Genomic DNA, 26,513 nt, shown 5'->3' on the forward strand with positions numbered 1-26,513 from the left:
ATCATATTATCTTCTTTACAAGTACCCGCGAGGTTTCCCAAATTGCCTTTATAGTAGTTGCCAATGCGTGCACTGCGTACAATGACTGCAGATTCAGTGGTTCTGTAAGAAATGTCACTCCGTCAATGCCCTTTAATGTAGTTTCCTGTGTGTATGGCAATGCATTTCTTAATTCTTCGATGTTCCATAGAAGTATTTTTATGGGTTTATTCAAGTGATCCTCCCTCTTCCTCATCTCCTCGTGGGTGTCCCCTCCGAAACAGCAATCTCCTCACAAATACTCCCTTCGGCCAGAAACCCTGATTCTCCACGTCACCATGATTCTTGAATGGTATTCTACTGCTTGTAGGTCTTCGTCATCTTTCGTCCCTACTATTATTGGTGGTCGCGGCGAGATCTGTTCTTTTCCCTTCCTTTTCATATTTGCGTCGATTGGCTGGTGTTTCCTTCTCCCTCTGAATCTTCTGCCTGCATCCGGTTGTCTGCTACTCGTTCTTCTGTGCTGTTCTCGTATGGATTCGGTTTAGTCATCCTATTACCTTCTGTTCCTCCTCCGTTGTTGTCCTTTGTTTCTACTGATTTAGCTTTTGAGATTCCTTGCGTCACTTGCGGTCTCTGCTTATTCAGTGATTTTCCTATTTCTTCTATCGATGTTTCTAGCTAGTTTTGCAGGAAATCCATAATTGAGTTCACTTTCTGAGACAGCTTATCCATCTTCTTTTCTTCTTTGTCCCTTTTCTTGATTAGCTGGTGCTTGCATGTCTCGCATATCCACAACAGTTTGCTGTTTTTTCGTCTCAATATGTCAGACTCCCCTAAAGTCTTGCCTGTGCACTCCTTGTGGTGCCATTTATCACATATACTGTCACATTGTACCGATATATCGTCATCTCTGACCTTCTTATCGCATGTTCCACATAGAGCCTGCTTCTCTTTTACGCCTGTCATTTCTTTTTTGCAGTCCTGTTCAGTCAATTGAAGTTCTAACTTCTTTGTAGTTTCGTAATGGCGGTTTGTTATCTAGAAAGCCGTGATTTCAAATTTTCAAATTTTGACAGTCACTATCGACTGTTCACCCTGTTCGCATCAACAGTGGCTCGCAACGGCTCATGGACCGCGCAACGCTACTGAGATGCTGTTTGGCTGGACACTGAACATTAAACTAATCTCTGAATAACTGATCGAAAACTTTCATTGAGATAAAACTCACTAGCGCAGTAATGCTAACACTCTCTAGGCACATTGACCAGTTACGTTCAGCAAGTACTTCTGAATTAACGACAGAGAAAGTATGAACGTTCGAAAATAATTTATAACACTTTACCGAATACGACAATAACCAGACTATTTGTCTATTGCTACCGGCAACAGATCGTTTCCATGTCCATTAGTAATATCTCGTGAAATTTTCAAACTCAACGTCGAGTGGGGAGGAATTTTTTATTCGACTGAATTTCATTACTCATGTGCACAAATTATCCTTCAAACACATTCACATATAACCAATAAAACCAAGTCGATGCATTACATATATAGCTCCATTTACCTATCAGTACATTTCAATCTTGGTAAAACAAGTAACACAACGAATCAAAGAATCAATTTCCATGACATAAAATGATAGGTATTTAGTTCATGAAACAAAATGCGCACCTTTTCTGTCGTGTGTATAATACAGTGCTCGCATTTGTTTCCTTAGGTCTATTTATATTTATACACATATCTATACGATGTTTTATAACACTCATAAGAATATTGACTTGGCGAAAATCACAAGAAGCCCAACCAACGACATGTCATTGAGCCCAACACAACCATTTTGAACTAAGTGCAAGATTTTTTTTTCGTTTGTGAACCTAGACTGATTTCAAGGACATCAGTTTTAAAACCCTCCATTAATATGTGAAAATTCTATTTATTTATCTTATGCTTTCTAGACTCTATCTTGCGTGTGATTTATTTTATTATTAGCATAGTGGCAGGGCAACAATAAAAGAGCCCAAAAAACATCAAGAAATAAAAAGAAAGAAAGTAGAGACGGCTAAAAGTAGTTCACCAGAAGGACTAGTGTCAGAACTGCTCAGTCCCTGAAGTGACCAGTTCTTTGGGAGCAGTTCTTTTAGTTCCTACTCTTCTCCCTCAGTAACTTCGCTCGCTAGAGGTCCAGGCGGCTGGGCGGCCAACAAATGGTCCGTGACCAGCACGTGGGTATGTTACGGTATATCTGTTCGCACTTCGCACCACAGCAACCGAATGTACCTTTAAAAATTAACGATCATGATTGTTTTAAAGGGCATAGCAATTAGGTTACTGAGAATAAAATTATTAATGATCGGATTTTCAGTGCATTCTTTAAATATCTACAGGAACAATGTTACAATACCTCTGAAATGTGTCCATCAGTCACAATATACGATCCCGAACCGTGGTATTAATTTCACGTGCAAGTGGGGGTTTGGAAGGAATCAGCCATGGTTTTTGAAGAAGGTACTGTTCTAGCATGTTCCTCGAGGGAAAACACTTAGAGAACAGCTGATGGAGAGATTCAAACCCACAGCAAGCAGTGTTTACAGTCATGGTACACCGGTCGGCGATTTGGTGATTCCACATTATTAATATTTTGATTATGAAACTTGGGCTACGATTTCAAACTCTCTAAATATCATATTACGTGCGTTTGATTTAGGCCTATTTTAGCTCTGAGTACTTCACATCACGAACACAAAAATGTAAAAAATTATGTCGATACTTACATAAATTTAGGCCAAGTTTTATGGTTTCCCTACTGGTGTTTCGTATTGCAATCAATCTACACAAGTAAATTTTCGTTTCATTAGAAAGTTTCCTCAGCGCACTCCTATAGAAGAGTCTCAGGCCAACCTTCTGGTTAGTCTTACTCCAACTCCTACTCCTAGTCCCATCACGTCCCGCTCAAATCGCATACAAGCCTCTCATTGGTCGTTTGCGACTAAAGGAACTACAGCTCTGTAGTTAATCTTTTATATTTTCGTGTCGGAAGACTATGTCGACACTTACAAAAATATAAGCCAAGTTTTATGTTTTCGCCACTGGTATCACATAATACAATCAATCTACACAAGTAAATTTACATTTCATTAGAAAGTTATCTCCGTGCACTCCTATAGAAGAGTCCCGGGCCAAACTTCTGGTTAGTCTTAGTCCAACTCCTATTCCTAGTCCCATCACGTCCCGCTCAAAATGCATACAAGCCTCTCATTGGTCGGTTGGGACTAAAAGAACTACAACTCCGTAGCTAGTCCTTCCTTGAATAATTACTCATCGCGCCTCTCATTGGTCGGTTGGGACTAAAAGAACTACAGCTCTGTAGCTGGCCTCCCGACACGAAAATGTAAAATATTATGCCGACACTAACATAAATAAACGCCAAGTTTTATTCTTTCGTAACTGGTATCACATAATACAATCAATCTACACAAATAAAATTTACATTTCACTCTTCATTGGCCAACCTTCTGTTCTGATTAGTCTTACTCCTCACGGCCGACTGGATCCCTCGCTGCGCTGAGCTAGCTAGAGCGACGCATCAAGTCGGCCGCGTACTCCTACTCTTAGTTCCATCATGTCCCGCTCATATCTCATGCAAGCGTCTCATTGGTCGGTTGGGACTTAAAGAACTACAACTCCGTTGCTAGTCCTTCCTTGAAGACTTACTCATCTCGAGGAGCAGTTCTTTAGGAGCAGTTCAGTCAGGAACGACACATCTCTAAAAGAAAGAAGCCCAACACAACTTTTCAAGAAGATAGAAAGATACTGCTATAAATGTTCGAAATCTGTTAGCAGTGCTATGGCATTCGGTGTTCGGCTGTTGTGCAGTGCACACGTCTCGCTCCGGTCACTGGTGCAGCGGCTTTTTCCCGACTGTAGATAAGTAGAGTGTTTTATGTTTGTGTTTGTTTCCTAGTAATTTTTCTTTTGTGTTTGTACCGGTGCTAGTATAGTGTAATCCCCTTTTGGAATACTATGTCTGTAGATAGTGGCGGTGGCCCTTTAGGACGACCTCCTGATACTGGTAAAGATGCCGTGCGTGAGGACTTACACATGGACGCTAGTAATACCGATACCCAACGAGACAGTTCTCAAGATACAATACGTGACATGGATCAGCGTCCGCCCGTTCCTGTACCTACCTATTCTAACACTCATCTTGGCCCATACATAGTATTTGTCGAATCGACTGCATCTCAAAATAAAATAGGACATATTCACCCTATGACTCTGGGTCGGATTTTCTATGAGAGGCAAATTGGTGACGTCAAGGCCATCCATAGGAAGGGTAGAAATAGAATTCAAGTTACTTTCATGTCTAGCAAGGCTGCCAATGCCTTTCTTTCTCATCCCATTCTTACAGAAAAGAAATTGACAGCTTTTATTCCGTCTTCGAATATTCAGCGAGTAGGGGGTAATACGGGGAGTAGACACTACTATTTCCGAATCCGACATTCTCACCTATTTAGACTCACCATATCCTGTAGTGAAAGTACAACGTCTAAACAGACGTTCCTCCAAAGACGGACAAACTGAATATATCCCTACAGGTACTGTGAAGGTTGTATTCGAAAGTCAACAACTTCCGAAAAGTGTGTCCATTTTTAGAGTCATTTTAGAGGTTCAGGCCTTTATATTCTCTCCTTTATTATGCAAACGATGTCAGCGGTATGGACATACCGCTACTAATTGTCGTTCCAGGGAGCCGAGATGTGGAAAATGCTCCCTTACTCATTCTACTGAAGATTGCACTCACCAAGTCGTTAAATGCGCTAACTGTGGCGGAAATCATCCTGCGGGAGCAGAACATTGTGAAATCCACAAACAACAAAAAGAAATTAAACGCATTATGAGTGTTGAAAACAAATCATATTTAGAAGTGAAAAACTATTTTGCCCCATTACAGTCCCTATCCAACCCCCTTCTGATGCCCCAACATTTTCCTCCTTTACCCAATAGACCTTCTCAATCGGACGAAACTCTCCCTCGAAAGCGTAAATTTACTATGGTGGTTAGTAACCCTTCCCGCCCACCCGTTAAACCAGGTTATGACAGGGCATCATATCTCAATTTGATAAGTAATCCGAAGACGGTTCCAGCACATTCTGGTACTCCAGTCGTGCGTTTGATACCTGCTACTTCTAACGAGCCTGCATCTACATCACGGCAGTCAAGTCCCCACGGGCAACCTTCGGATTCCCACGCACCACTTTCAGCATCTCCCTCTGTCCCGGCTGTACACGGTACTTCCAATGTTCATTTTATCGACCAATGTCGCACCTTATCTAAGGCAATTGACGATTTAATAGCCCACACGGGACAAAATGTCCGCTTGAAGCAGTTGTTAAAGTCATTACAGGAAGATGTTCTTTCATATGTACCCTCTCCTCCTTCCAAGTAAAACATACGGCTATTGTAATAGAATTGTAGGAGCACTTTCCACACATCCGCCTCCGCCTCAATCGTGTCTGTAAGCTTACACATCTCTCTTGCCTTACTTTTTTTTGACAGTACCTTCTGTCCATGTGGCCGAGTAGTCAGTACTGTAACTCTCTTTTTTTTTTTTTTTTTTTTTCACTGTCCGACGTATGAACATCACCGTCGCGAATGCCTAGGTAAGCTTTTTCATGAGGGTTACCAACTGTCGTTAAATGTTTCGTGTTTCGTGTCCTAACCGACTTTTCACGTTGTGGACTTAATCATCAATGTTTTTTGTTGTATGTAACATCCCTTTGTAACCTTTTCCTTTCATCTGGGTACGGACTTGCACATACTCACCCTTATATGTGGTCCGGTTTTTGTTTGTTTGTAGTAAGACGTCGTGGCAGACCACACAGACGTGAAGAATTAGAACCTTGTGTCCCAGTGTTTTTGTGTTCTTCCCTGATCGTTTAGCCTATATATCATTGGTATTTTCCTAAGTTTCATCATTAACCGTTGCAATTCGCTTTTTTTACATAGCTCTCCCTCCTCTTTCGTAGTGTACTACTTTCTTTTACTGTTGGCATCTCTCCCCGACATTCATTAACCCGCAAACCAGTGACTGGACGTAGCGTCTTACGACGATGTCCAACAACTAACCAAGAAGAAGAAGCAGTGCTATGATTAAGAGGCTTCATTGGTGTTACAAATTCAAGACTTTTCCGGACAAATTCACGCTACAGTTCTTCATATATCAAGTAAAATAGTGCATGCATTACTCTCAGTCTTTTTCTCATTGTGTAGAATATTTATCTCCATTAGTTAACTGGTCGTTACACATTGTTTTTTCTGTGATTTATACTCCAGTGATGTTTTTACTTTTGGTACTCAGATGTCTGTTTTCTTTAGCGTAACCCAACCTCATACTGGGTATTAATATGTTAAGCGATCAGTACCGAGGGTATATATTATATGGCCAAAGCATAGCGTAATAGTCATAAATTTCCAAATAAAACAATTACAGTACCCACTAAATAACGGGTTCGGTTTCGAAGTGGTAGGTTTGTTGTTTAAAGGTTGTTGGTTACAAGGATAATGTCCAGGTAGAGGAGGAGACTATTGCTAAAGAAGTATTAAAATTTACATATGATAACAATTACATTTCAGATAAGATACAAAAGTTGAAAACTAAAAAAAGCGGCTGGAATTGATAGCTTGATAGATACTAAAGAAAATGGGTTGGGATATAGTATCATATCTGAAATACTTATTTGATTATTGTGTGGTTGAAGGACCCATGCCTCTGTGGTGTAGTGGTTAGCGTGATTAGCTGCCACCCCCGGAGGCCCGGGTTCGATTCCCGGCTCTGCCACAAAATTTGAAAAGTGGTATGAGGGCTGGAACGGGGTCCACTCAGCCTCGGGAGGTCAACTGAGTAGAGGTGAGTTCGATTCCCACCTCAGCCATCCTGGAAGTGGTTTTCCGTGGTTTCCCACTTCTCCTCCAGGCGAATGCCGGGATGGTACCTAACTTAAGGCCACGGCCGCTTCCTTCCCTCTTCCTTGCCTATCCCTTCCACTCTTCCCATCCCTCCACTAGGCCCTGTTCAGCGAAGTACTGGTCATACTCCCCAGTTGTATCCCCCGACCAAGAGTCTGAAGCTCCAGGACACTGCCCTTGAGGCGGTAGAGGTGGGATCCCTCGCTAAGTCCGAGGGAAAAACCGAACCTGGAGGGTAAACAGATGATGATGATGATGATGAAGGACCCATATAAACTGAATGGCGAGTTGCTATAGTAGCCCCTGTGTATAAAGGAAAGGATGATAGATGTAAAGCTGAAAATTAAAGTCCAGTAAGTTTGACATGTGTAAGCTTTGGGAAAGCATTCTTGACATATTTGTGAAATTAATAAGTGGTTCGATAGAAGACACTTCCGTTTTAGGAAAGGTTATTCCACAGAAGCTCAACTTGTAGGATTCCCGCAAGATATAGCAGATATCTTGGATTCAGGTGGTCAAATGGACTGTATCACGATTGACCTGTCTAAGGCATTTGATAGGGTGGATCATAGGAGACTACTGGCAAAAATGAGTGCAATTGGACTAGACAAAAGAGTGACTGAAAATGGATCTCAGAGAATTAGAGTAAGCGAAGCTTTATCTGACCCTGTAATAATTAAGATGGGAATTCCTCAGGGCAGTATTCTTGGACCTTTATGTTTTCTTATATATATATATATATATATATATATATAAATGATATGAGTAAAGAAGTAGAATCAGAGGTAAGGCTTTTTGCAGGTGATGTTATTCTGTGTAGAGTAATAAATAAGTCACAAGATTGTGAGCAACTGCAACGTGACCTCAATAATGTTGTGAGATGTTGATAAATGGGATTAAAAGTCAGGTTGTGAGTTTCACAAATAAGAGTCCTCTCTGTTTTAATTACTGCCTTGATGGGGAGAAAGTTCCTTTTTGGATGATTGTAAGTTTCCAGGTGTTAATATAAGGAAAGATCTTAATTGGGGTAATCACATAAATGGGATTGTAAATAAAGGGTACAGATCTCTGCACATGGTTGTGAGGGTGTTTGGGGGTTGTAGTAAGGATGTAAAGGAGAGGGCATATAAGTCTCTGGTAAGACCCCAACTAGAGTATGGTTCCAGTGTATGGGACCCTCACGAGGATTACCTGATTCAAGAACTGTTTAAAAATCCAAAGAAAAGCAGCTCGATTTTTTCTGGGTGATTTCCGACAAAAGAGTAGCGTTACAAAAATGTTGCAAAGTTTGGGCTGGGAAGAATTGGGAGAAAGAAGACGAGCTGCTCGACTATGTAGTATGTAAACTGTATATAGGATAATATCTTTTGTTTATTTCCACCTATTCAATACATTACAAGAAGTTGGCATTTACTTTAAAACATTATTCAGATGAGACATGTTTCGCCTCTCACTGTGAGGCATCTTCAGTCATTATCAAAAACCTTATTATTTTACCAGGCATCTGGTTAAAGATATTCAAAAATGTGTTTGATGATTATAAGAGAGGTAAGATTTACATTAGTTATAAACATGTTCATGAAGTAACTAAAAATCTAATATATTGATAAAAACATAAGTAGTTCTTTGTTGAATAGGACTTGTTTGATTGTACTATATAGTAAGAGAAGGTGGTTTGAAGCCGTAGTCATTAATAGATGTCTAATACATAGTGGAAGGCACAAAATATCAGTTCTATGAGAATATATATTACATTCAAATGATACTAAAAACTAGTGGATTCAAAGGTAGTACATATAAAATGTTCAATGAAATAACTATAGATCTAATAAAATGATAAACACATATGTAGTTCTTTGTTAATTAGGACGTCGTAAGATTGTACGGCTTAAAGCCGTAGTCATTAATAGATGTCTAATACATAGTGGAAGGCATATGAAATCAGTTCAATGAGAATATATAATACAAACAATTGGTACATAAAAACTGGTAGATTCATAAGAGGTACATTTAAAAATGAAGGCGTCATGTGACTATAAAAGACAGTTGATGGCTTAAAGCCGTAGTCAAAGTTTGAAATGTAGGTCAGATAACTGCTAAATATATGGTAAAAAGATATAATTCAAAATATACAGCTTAGTATAAAAAATATATGAAGGAAAATCATTCCAATTGCTTGACAAAAGTTACTTGACGTTGGCATGCGTTTGTCCGTGATATTTATTGGTCAACATTTCGTAGGTTATTTTAGATTTATTCGGCAAGATTGCGTAGACAAGAAGTTCACCAGATGTTTATAGTTGGCCTAATTTGTAAAAAGAAAGTTGCAGAGATGATGATGGGTGGAAATTCTCAACGTTGATATGGTTTTCTGACGTGAAGGTTGGAGAGCTGTTGTGTTCTTCTTCGATGACAGACAATATATTTATAAAACGTTGATTGTAAATAATTTATACTATTGAAGAGTATTATGGAAGTTTGATGAAGCTGTTGAATTATTGTTGTTATAGAATGGTTCTGAAATGAAGAAAAAACTGTAGTTAATTTTGACGAGAATGAAAGAAAACATGGGAAGGTTTTGTTTAAGTGTTGTTAGTGAGAAAATGTTGGTGCTTACCTATGGCGTTGTAGGCCCATTTAACAAGCTGTGTGAGGCGCTATTAGGATACTAATGGTCACTAACGGTTTTTACTCCTTGTGTTGTACGTATGTCGTCTGGCTAGTGGGGGGTGGGTAGGAGGGGACGGAGTTGTAGGCTTGTGATTCGTGAACGGGAGGGAGTTGTGAATGGTAGGGGAAGCGGAGGGGCATGTATCTTTTATTGGTTTCAGAATGGCGCGTGGAGGGGAATTACGTAAGATGGGAGGGGAAGGGGGGTATGAGGTATTTGTTGACGTAGGGGTGTTTGTTGATACTGTTTTGAAAATATTAAAAAACTTTTTGTCCTGAAGGTTTACATTATTGAATAATGAACAACTCCGCCCCCTTCTACCCACCCCCCTCTAGCCAGACGACATACGTACAACACAAGTAGTAAAAACCGTTAGTAACCATTAGTATCCTAATAGCGCCTCACACAGCTTGTTAAATGGGCCTACAACGCCATAGGTAAGCACCAACATTTTCTCACTAACAACACTTAAACAAAACCTTCCCATGTTTTCTTTCATTCTCGTCAAAATTAACTACAGTTTTTTCTTCATTTCAGAACCATTCTATAACAACAATAATTCAACAGCTTCATCAAACTTCCATTATACTCTTCAATAGTATAAATTATTTACAATCAACGTTTTATAAATATATTGTCATCGAAGAAGAACACAACAGCTCTCCAACCTTCACGTCAGAAAACCATATCAACGTTGAGAATTTCCACCCATCATCATCTCTGCAACTTTCTTTTTACAAATTAGGCCAACTATAAACATCTGGTGAACTTCTTGTCTACGCAATCTTGCCGAATAAATCTAAAATAACCTACGAAATGTTGACCAATAAATATCACGGACAAACGCATGCCAACGTCAAGTAACTTTTGTCAAGCAATTGGAATGTTTTTCCTTCATATATTTTTTATACTAAGCTGTATATTTTGAATTATATCTTTTTACCATATATTTAGCAGTTATTTGACCTACATTTCAAACTTTGACTACGGCTTTAAGCCATCAACTGTCTTTTATAGTCACATGACGCCTTCATTTTTAAATGTACCTCTTATGAATCTACCAGTTTTTTATGTACCAATTGTTTGTATTATATATTCTCATTGAACTGATTTCATATGCCTTCCACTATGTATTAGACATCTATTAATGACTACGGCTTTAAGCCGTACAATCTTACGACGTCCTAATTAACAAAGAACTACATATGTGTTTATCATTTTATTAGATCTATAGTTATTTCATTGAACATTTTATATGTACTACTTTTGAATCCACTAGTTTTTAGTATCATTTGAATGTAATATATATTCTCATAGAACTGATATTTTGTGCCTTCCACTATGTATTAGACATCTATTAATGACTACGGCTTCAAACCACCTTCTCTTACTATATAGTACAATCAAACAAGTCCTATTCAACAAAGAACTACTTACGTTTTTATCAATATATTAGATTTTTAGTTACTTCATGAACATGTTTATAACTAATGTAAATCTTACCTCTCTTATAATCATCAAACACATTTTTGAATATCTTTAACCAGATGCCTGGTAAAATAATAAGGTTTTTGATAATGACTGAAGATGCCTCACAGTGAGAGGCGAAACATGTCTCATCTGAATAATGTTTTAAAGTAAATGCCAACTTCTTGTAATGTATTGAATAGGTGGAAATAAACAAAAGATATTATCCTATATACAGTTTATGAAACTTTTAATACGGACGAAAAATGATTTTCATCACTTGTAATATGTAGTATGTTCCAAGCAGTCAGCGGAGAGATGGCGTCGAATGACATTAGTAGATGAATAAGTTTGAGTGGTGTCTTTAAAGGTAGGAAGGATCACAATATGAAGATAAAGTTGGAATTCAAGAGGACAAATTGGGGCAAATATTCATTTATAGGAAGGGGAGTTAGGGATTGGAATAACTTACCAAGGGAGATGTTCAATAAATTTCCAGTTTCTTTGAAATCATTTAAGAAAAGGGTAGGAAAACAACAGATAGGGAATCTGCCACCTGGGCGACTGCCCTATATGCAGATCAGTATTGATTGATTGATTGATTGATTGATTGATTGATTGATTGATTGATTGATTGATTGATTGATTGTTTACTATTAAGTTTTAGGCATGTATCACCTACTTTGTGCAGTTTTACATCCTTCATTATATTATTGATATATGTATCGTTTCATTTAGTAAGTGTTGTGCATTTGTTGTGCAACATTTTATTGAGAACATAACCTCTATAGTGCCAAATCACCTCGGCTACCATGTGCAGGAATTTCAATTTAACTTTATTTTGAACGTCTGAATGCCAGCTTCTAAATGTCAACGTTGTGTTACATGAGGTAGTGCGTTACTTCCCCACGGTTGTGTAGTTGACTTTACTTTACTGCAATTTATATAGCCTAAGCTAGATGTCCTCAGTGCAACCTAATAACCTGAATGTCTATTTCAGATGTATTAAATATTATTTAGAAAATCATTTGTTAGGGTGTAACACTTATTGATGGTGTTTAAATTATTGTTTTCTTGGAGGTATTCATTTTTTTTAATTTATTTGTGTCATCAGTCCATGTACTAGTTTACCATGCCTCCGTATCCACTGTAACTCATTCATTTCTGTATAAGTACAAAATTTAACATCTATACTAATTAATTTTTACACTCATGTTTTGGTCTACCCCTACCAGTACCATTCTTACCACCTACACTTCACTCTACCATTCTACCCCTTCTTTTCATTGAATTTGTTTTCCTCTCACCAGTTTGGTTCATAACCTCATCATTTGGATGATATATACCAAATCTCTAATTCAGCATTCTTCTGCAAGACCGCAAAATGTGATTGTATAACTTAGATAGTTAATATTCTTTTTTGTGGGTGCCCATTTTTTATTCTTGTGTATACACATATGAAATCTGAATATTTATTTCTTCCTTTAGTCATGTACATTCCTCTGTATGTGGTAGATAAACTATGTATTGTGCTCGGTTTTGCCATAGTCAAGGAAGTCTTAACAGTTTTCTCAGCAAATGTGCACTAACTGAACCAGTAATCCACTACATAATTCACCACCAAGGTCCCAGTTCAATCCATTGGGTGATGTGAGCAAAAATCAGATTTATCTCTTGAAGCATAGGCTATCTCAAAGAAGGATTGAAGTCACTTGTGAGACAGATCTCACTACATGGATGAATAAATTTGTCCACTAACAAGATGTGTCTCTTTCAGCTTTACAGGTATCTCACACACTGTCATCTGACTCCACAGTTGTGTAAACATCTCATAATCCTCCTTGGTCTTTTATAATTCTTCTAATTCAGAACATTGGCAATGGAGGAGAAATTGTGGTGGTTCCAGTTCATTTTGTGAAGATTATACAAATGTGTTATCTGAACTTTCTGAAATGTACTTCACGGAAATACACTGCACTGGGTCGTATGTGCCACAAATATTGTAATCATTTTAAATACTGAGGTGGCAGTGGGATGAATCTAAAAACTTAATAAATACAAAATTTGTGTGAATACAACAGTAATTTTGTTCTTTGAGAAATATCGTTGCATCCTGTGACAATTGAATCAAACTGTTTTGTGCTGTGGCCCTGTTGGGTTTGGCCTATCAAGTGACTGCAGCCCAGCCCAAAACCTTCAGGTTACGAGGAGATGCATGTACCTGTCATTATTGCTTAGACCAGGGCATTGTCTTACCTTTAGATAGCTCTTCAGTTCTCATGTAGGCTGAGTGGACCTGGAACCAGCCCCTATATTGAGTTAAAAATCCCTGACTTAACTGGTAATTGAACCCAAGTCGCCAGTTAAGTGGCAGACTCACTACACCTAATACGCACTTGAAACGATCATAAAGGTTAGTTGCATTTGTAAGTTGGAAACTGATGGGGTAAAGTAGAGTTTCAGAATTGATGTAGAGGCAGCCTACATGGCACTCAATTAATATATCTTCAAACGGTAGCCGAATTATTATCATCATTATTAACTTCTGCTGATGTAACAGGTAGTTAAATGGTGGGGGGTTGCTACCATGAAGTCCTTAGCTGAGTCTGGTATTACTTCTACGTAGATGTGCCAGACTTTTCATGTTCTACTTTGCTAGCTGACCTCCTTTGGTTAACTCTTGTTCTTTTCTGACCCCAATAGTACTAGTTTTCCTAGTCCTCCATTTTCACATTCTTACTGTTCTGTCACGTCATTCTTCTAAGGATGGACCTCGTCCTTCCTTTCTTTCTTTCTTTCTTTCTTTCTTTCTTTCTTTCTTTCTTTCTTTCTCTTCTCTCTCTTCTAAATAGAGTCCAGAGAGGATGGTTGCCAAGTTGCATTTCTTCTCCCAACAATAATTGCCACCACCACCACCAGAATGAAGGCATCAGCAAAAGAAAAGTAAGGAACAAGAAGGTTGTGAAAATACTCCCCAGTTCTGAAACGGAACAAGAATTGGTTGAATGAGATTGGATAGGATAGATGAAAGTGTGGAGCCTGGGTAACATTTGAGAATGGATTGTAGACAATGAAGTATATCTGGAAAATGATAGCTAAACTTAGAAAATGAACAAAAAATATAAGATAGTTACATACCCCTAAACGCTCTTCTGCCTTACTCCATCCCCCTCTATGCCCCTCCTCATCATCCCATGGTCCAGCTCTACCCTGGATTTCCAGTGTGTGTTTTACAGCAGCACATTTCAACTAGAGGTGATGATCATAATCATTGTTTTCATTCCATTCTGAACTGCAAATTTTATCATAGACATATCCGGCATATAGGAGTAGTCTGATTTAAGCTTCATGTGTGTAACATTTATGCTCCAGCCATCAAGTTGCTGCTTCTATTTTCCTTTAACCACATGAAGCTCCATTTCTAACAGAGGAACCTTACAAGGACTATACTTAAAATGAAATGTATCTTATTTCCAAGACATTTGGTTGATCCATTTGAGAATACATATAACCTCATACAACTTTAGCATGTTGTTATATGGAAAATATTTTTGGGCAAGTTCTTGAACTCGCACAAGAAACATTTCAGTTTAAGTTTTAATATACTTCAATTATAATACTGCTACATGAATTTGGATCATGTACCATCGCATTGTTTGTACATTATTATCACTGTCGATATGATGCACTTTTACAATGTCAGTCTGTGCCTATGCACTTATTTGAGTGGTTGTAATATGTGTTTTCTAATTATTGTCTCCCGGCTGATGATGTACATGTGACCAAAACTAGTACCACCAAGACAAATGTAATGCAATATTTACACAATAAAAATGTATTGAATAGGTGGATCATTATATTAATGCTTTTCTTTTAGTTGCAATTCAATACAGAACAACATGAAGATGATAGCTTACAATTACAGCCCTGTAAGTACCTTCAGCAAAGAACTCATTTGACCATCAAATATCACTGCAGGTCAACTGTCAACATAAAGGCCTTTGATTGCTTTTAATAATAATGTACTGTTAATCACGTAGTTCCCAGTACAGCAAACAGCTTTTCCCTTGGTAGTCTCTCATCTGGCTTCTCTAGATCTACAAAACATAAACATTACTGTGTATTATTCTTGTAGCTTTTTTCAAAATTGTGCACACTTAAAATCTGATCCTCATAGGCCCTCTGTGGTCTGAAACATACTGATTTTCATCCAGCTTACTCTCAACCACTGAACGCACCATTCGTTCCAAAATGCTAGTGAAGACCATGCCTGGTATACTGATTATTGAGGTCCCTCGATAGTTGTTGCTAGTCTTCCTATTCCCTTATAGATGGGCACATTTACTGATTTTTTATGCAATCAGAAGATACCTTAGTAACATACTATGCTAATCTTATTATACTATGGAGCCATTTAATCCCTGTCTTACCGGGCGAGTTGGCCGTGCGCGTAGAGGCGCGCGGCTGTGAGCTTGCATCCGGGAGATAGTAGGTTCGAATCCCACTATCGGCAGCCCTGAAGATGGTTTTCCGTGGTTTCCCATTTTCACACCAGGCAAATGCTGGGGCTGTACCTTAAGTAAGGCCACGGCCGCTTCCTTCCAACTCCTAGCCCTTTCCCATCCCATCGTCGCCATAAGACCTATCTGTGTCGGTGCGACGTAAAGCCCCTAGCAAAAAAAAAAAAAAATCCCTGTCTTCCCTCTATATTTCACCATTTCACACTGATTTCATCTACTCCTGCAGCATTATGACAATGGAGTTTATTTACCATCCTTTCCACTTCCTGAAGTGTAATTTTAACACCATTTTCCTCTCCTCAGAAGCTTGGTTGTTTACGAAGTCACAAGGAAGATTTCCTGCTACATTGAGAGGATTTAAAAATATATATACCTTCCACCTCTCCAGTGATTCCTCGGGTTCTCTTATGAGTTCTTCTGATTTACTCAAAACACCACTCATTTCCTTTTGCCCTCACTTTCTAAGTTTCTTTATTACTGTCCAAATAGGTTTTCCTGCTGCTTGACCATGCCTTTCCAGTTTATTGCCAAATTCTTCACGGAGCCAGCAACTATTTGTATCATTTAGTTTCGTTAATCAGTCCTCAATGTGAACCATTTCTGATACTCCTTCTTTTTAAGTTTACAAGCTGCCCTCACTTCATCACTCCTCCACCATGTTTCTGATACTCCTTCTTTTTAAGTTTACAAGCTGCCCTCACTTCATCACTCCCTTCATTACATTCAGTTGTTCCTAGGCATTCCCTTCCTACTTGTACTACAGCATTCCTATATGCTACCCATCCTCTTTCTATATCCTTAACTTGCTTACTGTCCGCTGTTTGGAACTTTTTGCTAAACATATCCATGTACAGTACTTCTGTGTAATTTCCTCATCATGGAGATTTTCTACACTTACTCATCTGTAGACAGGTTTTGCTATCTACACCCAAGGCCTGGAGATACTTAGATCACTACAAATCAGACAGTGGTCCGTATTATTGAAAAATCCCCAGTAAACCCGCACATTCCGAATGGATTTCCTGAATTCATAGTTGGTTATAATATGTTATATTATGGATGTGGTCCTCTACCCTCCTGTGTGCACCGATGAATAGCATTATCATTAAGAAAAATATCTGTAACTGCTAATCCCAACTCGCACAGATATCCAGCGGATGCTTCCCATTCCTATTAGCTTTAACATCTTCACCAAATTGAAGAGTTTTAGTGTAATAATTGTAGATAACCAGTGCTCATCCTATGAAAACACACAAGTTATCAAGGTGAATAATGATGACTGGAAACTGCTGATTGTGATGTTACCCAAGATGGATAGTTCAGGTCACAAATAACAAGATTGTGAACAGGGTTGATAAGAGAAGAAAAGTTTGGCAAAAGTTGCCCTAAGGTTTAGATTCATGGGATGAATGTTGAGAAATCCAGAACTTACTAATTTCAAAGGTAAGTATATATGGTAAAAATTTGGAAATCAGTAAGGAAATGGAACAGATCTGAATAGATGGAGAATGTAATAGTTCAGCAGAAAACCGGGCGAGTTGGCTGTGGGCGTAGAGGTGCGTGGCTGTAAGCTTGCATCTGGGAGATCGTGGGTTTGAATCCCACTGTCGGCAGCCCTGAAGATGGATTTCCGTGGTTTCCCATTTTCACACCAGGCAAATGCCTAATTAAGGCCATGGCCGATTTCTTCTTATTCCTAGGCCTTTCGTATCCCATTGTCGCCATAAGACCTACCTGAGTCAGTGCAACGTAAAGCCCGTAGCAAAAAAGCATAGTTCTGTAGAAAAGGGTAGGTAGGCACAGGATAATGCATAGTAGATATCTGTATCAAACTAGTCTACAGACCTGCAGGATATGGAGACTTGGATATCTGAATCAAACTAGTCTACAGACCTGCAGGGTAGTGCAGGATATGGAGACTTGGATATCTGTATCAAACTAGTCTACAGACCTACAGGGTAGTGCAGGATATGGTGACATGGAGATCTGTATTAAACTAATCCACAGACCTTCAGGATATGGTGACTTGGATATCTGTATCAAACTAGTCTACAGACCTACAGGGTAGCAGAGGATGTGGAGGCATGGAGATCTGTGTCAAACTAGTCTACAGACCTTCAGGATATGGTGACTTGGATATCTTTATCAAAGTAGTCTACAGACCTGCAGGGTAGTGCATTATATGGTGACATGGAGATCTGTATTAAACTAGACTGCAGACTTGCAGGGTAGCAGGGATATGGTGACATGGGGATCTGTAACAAACTAGTCTACAGACCTGCAGGATATGGTGACAAGGAGATCTGTATTAAACTAGTCTACAGAACTACAGTGCAGGATATGGTGACAAGGAGATCTGTATTAAACTAGTATACAGACCTACAGGGTAGTGAGGAAATGGTGACTTGGATATCTGTATCAAACTTGTCTACATACCTGCAGGGTAGTGCAGGATATGGTGACTTGGATATCTGTATCAAACTTGTCAACAGATGTTTACGCTACGTAAACAATACTGTACATATATAAGTTTATTTTAAGTGATTTGATAGAATCTGAGGATGTTCTTGTAGAACAAAACATGTCATTCTTTGTATGTTAGTGTGTGTTTTACAGATATGCTTTTAGTGTTTTAATTTACATTGTATTTGCTATGTGTTTGACAGACTGAAAAGCCTTTGCTACATTTAACTAAGTCAACACTGGAAAACATGGCTTCATTTTTAACAAAATAACAAACAGAGGATGTGGAGGCATAGAGATCTGTGTCAAACTAGTCTACAGACCTGCAGGGTAGTGCAGGATATGGAGATCTGTATTAAACTAATCCACAGAACTTCAGGATATGGTGACATGGATATCTGTATCAAATTAGTCTACAGACCTACAGGCTAGCTGAGGATGTGGAGGCATGGAGATCTGTGTCAAAGTAGTCTACAGACCTGCAGGGTAGTGCAGGATATGGTGACATGGAGATCTGTATTAAACTAATCCACAGACCTCCAGGATATGGCGACTTGGATATCTGTATCAAACTAGTCTGCAGACCTGCAGGGTAGCAGAGGATGTGAAGGGATGGAGATCTGTGTCAAACTAGTCTACAGACTAGCAGGGTAGTGCAGGATATGGAGACATGGAGATCTGTATTAAACTAATCCACAGACCTTCAGGATATGGTGAATGGAGATCTGTTTTAAACTAGTCGACAGACCTACAGGGTAGTGCAGGATATGGTGACATGGAGATCTGTATTAAACTAGATTGCAGACTTGCAGGGTAGCGAGGATATGGTGACATGGAGATCTGTATCAAACTAGTCTACAGATCTGCAGGATATGGTGACAAGGAGATCTGTATTAAACTAGTCTACAGAACTACAGTGCAGGATATGGTGAGATGGAGATCTGTATTAAACTAGTCTACAGACCTACAGGGTAGTGAGGATATGGTGACATGGAGATCTGTATTAAACTAGTCTACAGACTTGCAGGGTAGCGAGGGTATGGTGACATGGAGATCTGTATGAAAGTAGTCTACAGACCTACAGGATAGTGCAGGATATGGTGACATGGATATCTGTATCAAACTAGTCTGCAGACCTGCAGGGTAGTGCAGGATGTGGTGACATGGAGATCTGTACCAAACTAGTCTGCAGGGTAGTGCAGGATATGGTGACATGGAGATCTGTATCAGACAAGTCTACAGACCTGCAGGGTAGTGCAGGATATGGTGACACGGAGATCTGTATTAAACTAATCTACAAACGTGCAGGGTAGCAAGGATATGGTGACATGGAGATCTGTATCTAACTAGTCTACAGACTTGTAGGGTAGCGAGTATACGGTGTCATGGAGATCTGTATCAAACTAGTCTACATACTTGCACGGTAGTGCAGGATATGGTGACATTGAGATCTATAACAAACTAGTCTACAGACTTGCAGGGTAGTGAGGATATGGTGACATGGAGATCTGTATCAAACTAGTCTACAGACCTACAGGGTAGCGAGGATATGGTGACATGGAGATCTGTATGAAACTAGTCTACAGACTTGCAGGGTAGCGAGGATATGGTGACATGGAGATCTGTATCAAACTAGTCTACAGACCTACAGGGTAGTGAGGATATGGTGACTTGGATATCTGTATTAAACTAGTTTACAGACCTGCAGGGTATGGTGACTTGGATATCAGCATCAAACTAGTCTACAGGCCTGCAGGGTAGTGCAGGATATGGGGACATGGAGATCTGTATTAAACTAATCCACAGACCTCCAGGATATGGTGACTTGGATATCTGTATCAAACTAGTCTACAGACCTGCAGGGTAGCAGAGGATGTGGAGGCATGGAGATCTGTGTCAAACTAGTCTACAGACCTGCAGGGTAGTACAGGATATGGAGATCTGTATTAAACTAGACTACAGACTTGCAGGGTAGCGAGGATATGGTGACATGGAGATCTGTATCAAACTAGTCTAGAGACCTGCAGGATATGGTGACAAGGAGATCCGTACTAAACTAGTCTACAGACCTACAGTGCAGGATATGGTGACATGGAGATCTGTATTAAACTAGTCTACAGACCTACAGGGTAGTGAGGATATGCTGACATGGAGATCTGTATTAAACTAGTCTACAGACTTGCAGGGTAGCGAGGGTATGGTGACATGGAGATCTGTATGAAACTAGTCTACAGACCTACAGGATAGTGCAGGATATGGTAACATGGAGATCTGTATCAAACTAGTCTGCAGACCTGCAGGGTAGTGCAGGATGTGGTGACATGGAGATCTGTACCAAACTAGTCTGCAGGGTAGTGCAGGATATGCTGACATGGAGATCTGTATCAGACAAGTCTACAGACCTGCAGGGTAGTGCAGGATATGGTGACATGGAGATCTGTATTAAACTAGTCTACAAACGTGCAGGGTAGCAAGGATATGGTGACATGGAGATCTGTATCTAAGCAGTCTACAGACTTGCAGGGTAGCGAGTATATGGTGACATGGAGGTCTGTATCAAACTAGTCTACATACTTGCAGGGTAGTGCAGGATATGGTGACATTGAGATCTATAACAAAGTAGTCTACAGACCTACAGGGTAGCGAGGATATGGTGACATGGAGATCTGTATCAAACTAGTCTATAGACTTGCAGGGTATCGAGGATATGGTGACATGGAGATCTGTATCAAACTAGTCTAGAGACCTACAGGGTAGCGAGGATACGGTGACATGGAGATCTGTATCAAACTAATCTACGGACCTACAGTGTAGCGAGGATATGGTGACATGGAGATCTGTATCAAACTACTCTACAGACCTGCAGGGTAGCAAGTATATGGTGACATGGAGATCTGTATCAAACTAGTCTACATACTTGCAGGGTAGTGCAGGATATGGTGACGTTCAGATCTATAACAAACTAGTCTACAGACTTGCAGGGTAGTGAGGATATTGTGACATGGAGATCTGTATCAAACTAGTCTACAGACCTACAGGGTAGCGAGGATATGGTGACATGGAGATCTGTGTCAAACTAGTCTACAGACTTGCAGGGTAGCGAGGATATGGTGACATGGAGATCTGTATCAAACTAGTCTACATACTTGCAGGGTAGTGCAGGATATGGTGACATTCAGATCTATAACAAACTAGTCTACAGACTTGCAGGGTAGCAAGAATATGGTGACATGGAGATCTATAACAAACTAGTCTACAGACTTGCAGGATGGTGAGGATATGGTGACATGGAGATCTGTATCAAACTACTCTACAGACTTGCAGGGTAGCAAGTATATGGTGACATGGAGATCTGTATCAAACTAGTCTACATACTTGCAGGGTAGTGCAGGATATGGTGACATTCAGATCTATAACAAACTAGTCTGCAGACTTGCAGGGTAGTGAGGATATTGTGACATGGAGATCTGTATCAAACTAGTCTACAGACCTACAGGGTAGTGAGGATATGGTGACATGGAGATCTGTATTAAACTAGTCTACAGACTTGCAGGGTAGCGAGGATATGGTGACATGGAGATCTGTATCAAACTAGTCTACAGACCTACAGGGTAGCGTGGATATGGTGACATGGAGATCTGTATCAATCTAGTCTACAGACCTACAGTGTAGCGAGGATATGGTGACACGGAGATCTGTATTAAACTAGTCTACAGACCTGCAGGGTAGTGCAGGATATGATGACATGGAGATCTGTATCAAACTAGTCTACAGACCTACAGGGTAGTACAGGATATGGTTACATGGAGATCTGTACTAAACTAGTCTACAGACCTGCAGGGTAGTGCAGGATATGGTGACACGGAGATCTGTATTAAACTAGTCTACAGACTTGTAGGGTAGCGAGGATATGGTGACATGGAGATCTGTATCAAACTAGTCTACAGACCTACAGGGTAGCGTGGATATGGTGACATGGAGATCTGTATCAATCTAGTCTACAGACCTACAGGGTAGTGCAGGATATGGTTACATGGAGATCTGTACTAAACTAGTCTACAGACCTGCAGGGTAGTGCAGGATATGGTGACACGGAGATCTGTATTAAACTAGTCTACAGACTTGCAGGGTAGCGAGGATATGGTGACATGGAGATCTGTATCAAACTAGTCTACAGACCTACAGGGTGGCATGGATATGGTGACATGGAGATCTGTATCAATCTAGTCTACAGACCTACGGTGTAGCGAGGATATGGTGACACGGAGATCTGTATTAAACTAGTCTACAGACCTGCAGGGTAGTGCAGGATATGATGACATGGAGATCTGTATCAAACTAGTCTACAGACCTACAGGGTAGTGCAGGATATGGTGACACGGAGATCTGTATCAAACTAGTCTACAGACCTACAGGGTAGTGAGGATATGGTGATATGGATATCTGTATTAAACTAGTCTACAGACTTGCAGGGTAGCGAGGATATGGTGACATGGAGATCTGTATCAAACTAGTCTACAGACCTACAGGGTAGCGTGGATATGGTGACATGGAGATCTGTATCAATCTAGTCTACAGACCTACAGTGTAGCGAGGATATGGTGACACGGAGATCTGTATTAAACTAGTCTACAGACCTGCAGGGTAGTGCAGGATATGATGACATGGAGATCTGTATCAAACTAGTCTACAGACCTACAGGGTAGTGCAGGATATGGTGACACGGAGATCTGTATTAAACTAGTCTACAGACCTGCAGGGTAGTGCAGGATATGATGACATGGAGATCTGTATTAAACTAGTCTACAGACCTACAGGGTAATGCAGGATATGGTGACATGGAGATCTGTATTAAACTAGTCTACAGACCTACAGAGTAGTGCAGGATATGGTTACATGGAGATCTGTACTAAACTAGTCTACAAACTTTGCAGGGTAGCGAGGATATTGTGACATGGAGGTGTGTATTAAACTAGTCTACAGATCTACAGAGTAGTGCAGGATATGGTTACATGGAGATCTGTACTAAACTAGTCTACAGACCTACAGAGTAGTGCAGGATATGGTGACATGGAGATCTGTATTAAACTAGTCTCCAGACCTGCAGGGTAGTGCAGGATATGGTGACATTGAGATCTATATCAAACTAGTCTACAGACTTGCAGGTTAGTGAGGATATGGTGACATGGAAATCTGTATCAAACTAGGCTACAGACCTACAGGGTAGTGAGGATATGGTGACATGGACATGTGTATTAAACTAGTCCACACACCTGCAGGGTAGTGCAGGATATGATGACATGGAGATCTGTATCAAACTAGTCTACAGACCTACAGGATATGGTGACATGGGGATCTGTATTAAACTAGTCTACAAACTTGCAGGGTAGCAAGGATATTGTGACATGGAGGTGTGTATTAAACTAGTCTACAGACCTATAGGGTAGCGTGGATATGGTGACATGGAGATTTGTACCAAACTAGTCTACAGACTTGCAGGGTAGTGCAGGATATGGTGACATGGAGATCTGTATCAAGCTAGTCTAAAGACCTACAGAGTAGTGCAGGATATGGTTACATGGAGATCTGTACTAAACTAGTCTACAAACTTTGCAGGGTAGCGAGGATATTGTGACATGGAGGTGTGTATTAAACTAGTCTACAGACCTACAGAGTAGTGCAGGATATGGTTACATGGAGATCGGTATTAAACTAGTCTACAGACCTACAGGGTAGTGCAGGATATGGTGACATGGAGATCTGTATTAAACTAGTCTACAGACCTACAGAGTAGTGCAGGATATGGTTACATGGAGATCTGTATTAAACTAGTCTACAGACCTACAGGGTAGTGCAGGATATGGTGACATGGAGATCTGTATTAAACTAGTCTACAGACCTACAGGGTAGTGCAGGATATGGTGACATGGAGATCTGTATTAAACTAGTCTACAGACCTACAGAGTAGTGCAGGATATGGTTACATGGAGATCTGTACTAAACTAGTCTACAGACCTACAGAGTAGTGCAGGATATGGTTACATGGAGATCTGTATTAAACTAGTCTACAGACCTACAGGGTAGTGCAGGATATGGTGACATGGATATCTGTACTAAACTAGTCTACAGACCTACAGAGTAGTGCAGGATATGGTTACATGGAGATCTGTATTAAACTAGTCTACAGACCTACAGGGTAGTGCAGGATATGGTGACATGGAGATCTGTACTAAACTAGTCTACAGACCTACAGAGTAGTGCAGGATATGGTTACATGGAGGTCTGTATTAAACTAGTCTACAGACTTGCAGGGTAGCGAGGATATGGTGACATGGAGATCTGTACTAAACTAGTCTACAAACTTTGCAGGGTAGTGAGGATATTGTGACATGGAGGTGTGTATTAAACTAGTCTACAGATCTAGGTGGGCCACTGTTAGTGTAGTGGCCTTGTCACTGTCTTTTCCCAGTGTGCCAATGTTTCAGTCCAGGTCAGTGCATGTGGCATGTTGTCTCTGTGGCTGTATTGACAATAACGGAGAACTACAGACTTCTTGATTGGTCTCTAAATTATGGCCCTTATAATAATAATAATAATAATATTAATAATTACAACATATTTTCTCTACCTTTCTTTTCAGTAAAAAGTCAGTAGAAGTAATTTTTGGCTCATTCTGTTGCCGTGTGAATTGGACCAGAAATTAGAGATCAAGCAGGAACGTGTCTGGCAGAAGGTACCTCAAGTGCATTGTTCGTAAGTATCATTGCTGATTACAATAGCGATTGGAATTTAATTGATATTCATAAGATTTTCAGATCCAAGAGTCTCTCCTTCAAAACTAAAATCAGGGATTACAAGATGATAATAAAGCAGAGTGTGCATTCCTCCATGAAAATAGCATAAGTAGAAGAACTGGAGAAAAAGGTAAGAAAGATTCTTTAAAAAATGTTGGGCCCATTGGAGACTGAAATATGGGGGTTGAGACACAGGAAGAATGAAGCAGCTCTAGAAAAATAAAGGAACTGAAGGAATGTCTGATAGGATCCAGAAGAGGAGAGATAACACATAATGAGGACAGATATGCCAAGCTGAAGAAACAAATTCTTGATCATGTTTTTAAGAGTAAGGATGGCAATTAGTGGATGTAAAGTGAAAACAGACCAGTTATAACAGAGGCAGTAACCGGGCTGAAATACAGTTACCTGAGATTGTTGTACTCAGTTACAATTGCTTTACAGGATGCACCTGATACAATGCCAAAGTTTGCACAGAGAATATATTATTCTTAGCATAGAGATCATCACCTTGTGAGACGAAACGTGATTGACTGCAACATTCGAAATTGTCTTTAGCTACCATAATTTTCAATGTCCGGTTGGCTGAATGGTCCGGCGGTTTGGACATTTTAAACTTTGAACGGTTAATTTCCTTGTCTCAGGGACAATGTGACTCACGCCGTTTCCCGTACATTACATTATTATTTGTAACCTTTTGGCCAGTTACTTTACAGACAAAATAACTGCTTCATAAAATTCTCATCATCATTTATTTTCCCCACGTTTCTCTTTCCATGCGATGTATAATGAATTACTAGGAAGTATCGATTCATCGCCAGACGGCAGTAAGGGCGTGACGAATAGAAATATTATCAGCACACTTTTTCTGGATATATTTGTGTACGGGGGTTAGGAGTAAGGAGGGAGCTCTCCCGGTTCCGGTAGTGCTGCCAGCTAAATGGAAATAAAATCCGAATTGAATCGATAATATGATCGATCGATATGAAGTTTCTAAACCATTATTATCTTAAGCCAACAACTGCGTCACACACACATTATATAACATTTCTTGATGTGAATCTTGTTCCTAGCATGAATTCTATAGTTTGGCTTTGCTATGTAAACAACAACAGTACTAGTACGTAAAGTGTACGTCAGATGTCGCACAGCAATGCATAAGCGATTCATAGTTTGTGTTTCAAATGTTGCCAGTACGAATCTCGAAGATTGCAGAGGTTGACCGATTCAGCATTAGGGTGTAAATCTATCCAGAAGTGTGCCGATAATACCTAGTGTGACGATTCTTTAACAGGCATGGCGTGATGTCCACCGCCACCTGCAGCACTGCTGTGTAAACATTTTCCGATCTATTTCGGTAGTCGTTACTGCGCGGAGTATCTGGAATTAACATTTCGTGAACTGAAATTGAAAATATTAAGTGTTCGAGGAGTAGGACGTATACCTCGCCTTATTCGCATGTGGATATGCCTACAACTTACCATAAACATTCAAATGAAATATGACCCTTCTTTTCAGTCCCATAAATCGCAGTCATTTGTACAAAATCACTGGTACTGGTACAACCCAGAAAAATATTCACAGCAAGCCAACCTTTGATCATCCACCATTATCCAGTTGGAAAGATAAACCAATAGCTTCTTTGTGCAA

At 39.9% G+C, this 26,513-nt stretch overlaps 1 protein-coding gene across 1 annotated transcript in view; it reads left to right on the forward strand.

Moving 5' to 3' along the window:
- Positions 1-5,925: 5,925 nt before the first annotated feature.
- LOC136875109 (uncharacterized) overlaps positions 5,926-26,513 on the forward strand; it is a 146,970-nt gene continuing 126,382 nt past the window's right edge. Inside the window, exons 1-2 of the mRNA XM_068227903.1 lie at positions 5,926-6,206; positions 24,710-24,822. The gene's annotated coding sequence lies outside the window, so the exon portion shown is untranslated. The remainder of the gene's footprint in view (positions 6,207-24,709; positions 24,823-26,513) is intronic.

The sequence above is a fragment of the Anabrus simplex genome, chromosome 5, assembly GCF_040414725.1.
Source record: "Anabrus simplex isolate iqAnaSimp1 chromosome 5, ASM4041472v1, whole genome shotgun sequence".
NCBI lineage: Eukaryota > Metazoa > Arthropoda > Insecta > Orthoptera > Tettigoniidae > Anabrus > Anabrus simplex.